The 2,301-nt window shown below is 43.8% G+C and overlaps 1 non-coding gene across 1 annotated transcript; it reads left to right on the top strand.

Annotated features, from left to right (window-relative positions):
• The first annotated feature begins 1,775 nt into the window (after positions 1 to 1,775).
• Positions 1,776 to 1,966, top strand: LOC138990310 (U2 spliceosomal RNA). Its single transcript, XR_011466421.1, has one exon. It is a non-coding gene; the product is annotated as a U2 spliceosomal RNA (small nuclear RNA).
• The last annotated feature ends 335 nt before the right edge of the window (positions 1,967 to 2,301 follow it).

Genomic DNA, 2,301 nt, shown 5'->3' with positions numbered 1-2,301 from the left:
AACTATCTACACAGTATTTATATTATATTCAGTTTTATAAATAATCTAGAGAGGATTTAAAGTGTATTGGAAGATGTGCATAGGTTATGAGCAAACTCTGTACATTTTCTATAAGGGACTTGGGCATCCACGGATATTGGTATCTGTGGGGGTGGAGGGGGCAGGGTGAGCTGGAACCAATCCCCCTTGGATATGGAACGATGATTGTAGCATTTATTAGTCCCAGCATCCTCAAGAGGGTTGGGCAAATGATCCTTAAATTCCTTCCCAGACTAATGTATCCGTCACCACTGCACACTGAATGACCTGGTGAGATACACCCATCATTCCTGAGACAGGACAGGAAGTAGTTCTTTCCAGTGCTCCCAGGTGAGACCCTCAGTCCCTAATTCATGCTGTCTGCACTCTGTATGCTCCACTGATTCAACTCTTACCTGCCAATAAATGCTACATTCACTCCCACTCACAGTGAAAGGATGGGGTCCTGGAAATATCAAGGCACTGATAACAGGAAATGAGAAATTTAGAGGAACTCTTACTTGTCAGCATGGCAAGGTGCTCCTCTCGTCTCTTAGTAGCTTCCTCTCCACTTATCAGCACTGGAAGTTACTCTGTGGACAGTCCTACAGGGGAAATGGGAGCTGAGGGCTTTGCCTGTGACAGGTGGGTTGACCTATGTAGAAGGCTTAACAGGCAAAGATATCCGAGAACTAAAAGGATCATGGGCACATTAAGAATTGTCCACGTAAGTGCAGAGGAAGGGCCGATCTATAGAGTGGTCATGTCTGGGGACACCAGTCACCTTCACCAGGATGATTCAGAAACGCCTGATGGCGAGGTTGAGAGACTTACTTTTGTCTTTTCGGAACCAGGATTCTATAGAGTAGTTGTTAACACATGCATGTTTTTGTGACCATGAACACACTGTTGGCAACCTTAGCTGAGACACCACTTCAACTGGTTTCCACAAGGATTCCAATCCATATTGACTGGAAAGTGTCTTGAGAGCCTCAGGAAAGTACTGCAAATCTGGCTCCCACTTGAATCTTTGAACACTTCTTCAAAACACACAAAGAGAATGGAAACCAGGAATATCTATGGATGAAGGCTTGGCAAGAATGTCTTTCCAACATCGTGGCTAGGGTTTTTGTAAAATTGTCCAGGAAACTGTGTCTTTTCACCTTTATATCCCTTAACATCGTTTGCCGAGGAAGGACAAATCAGGCTTCTTGGTGGCAATTACTACAGAGAAGTAGGAGTGAAGTTAGGTTTGGTGTGGTGAATTTCTTGGAATTTTCAGAGAGGTAATGTGAGAGCCCTGCTTTCCATTTGGCAATGTCTACTGGAAGACAAGTTCTTTGGAGCGCTCTCATATCAGAAGCAGTAGCTGCTGTTTTCCTATCTAGTACCACACTTTTAAGCCAACAGTGACAAAGCTTCCAGCATTCCATGAAGGGATATGAATCTTCTTTGGCTGGAAGTTTAGACTGGCTTCTTGGTTTACAAGCATGGAGCAGAGATTTTCTTTTTCTTTCTGAGAACGAGTTACTGGTTCCTGCTGAGTGAGAACACGGGAACGGAATGTCACTACTCAAACCAGTAAGACTAAGATTGTCAAGTGAATTGTCCCCTGTCACCGAGATAGAGCATCAATACCACTGTCAGGACTTCTCTGGCATATGACACAAATCAGAGTTGCAGAAATCAGAGTGGTGAGCATACGTGTATCTTCACAAAAGCACACACCATAATGTGGATGGATAGGTACATGGTGTATCACTTCCTGGTCTTTTGGCTAAGATCAAGTGTAGTATCTGTTCTTATCTGTTTAATATCTGATACATCTTCTAACTGAGGACAATGTACTCTATGGATTTTTGGAGCAGGAAGTTGGAATAGGAGCTTGCTCTGTCCACTCCATGCATCGACCTAGTATTGCAGTACCTCCAGAAACTGAAAAAAAAAAAAGAAAGAAAGAAAGAAAGAAAGGCACATGGTGTAAGGGGACTCAATGCAGTTTCTTCTCCTTGAAAATCTTGATTAGATGTTGAGCAATCCTCTGTCAGGCAGGCTTTTGGATTTCTGATGCGGCTCTAGGCTTCACTGGAAAAAGAACAGCCACACCGAGATACACAGGAGTCCTTTATGAATCTCTGCAAACACCAACCCCAGTCCTTCCTTCAGACCAAGTTGGCGATGTGCCTCCTCCTTCGGTTGTCCTAAATTACTTTCAGTTACACATGTGTGCAAGTTACCATTTACACTTCCTTCCTGCCTCAGCTTTCCACAGCAGTGACAGTG

Source organism: Bos mutus, chromosome 12, assembly GCF_027580195.1.
Source record: "Bos mutus isolate GX-2022 chromosome 12, NWIPB_WYAK_1.1, whole genome shotgun sequence".
NCBI lineage: Eukaryota > Metazoa > Chordata > Mammalia > Artiodactyla > Bovidae > Bos > Bos mutus.
The sequence above is the reverse complement of the archived record's forward strand: the minus strand, read 5'-3'. Positions and strand labels throughout refer to the sequence as shown.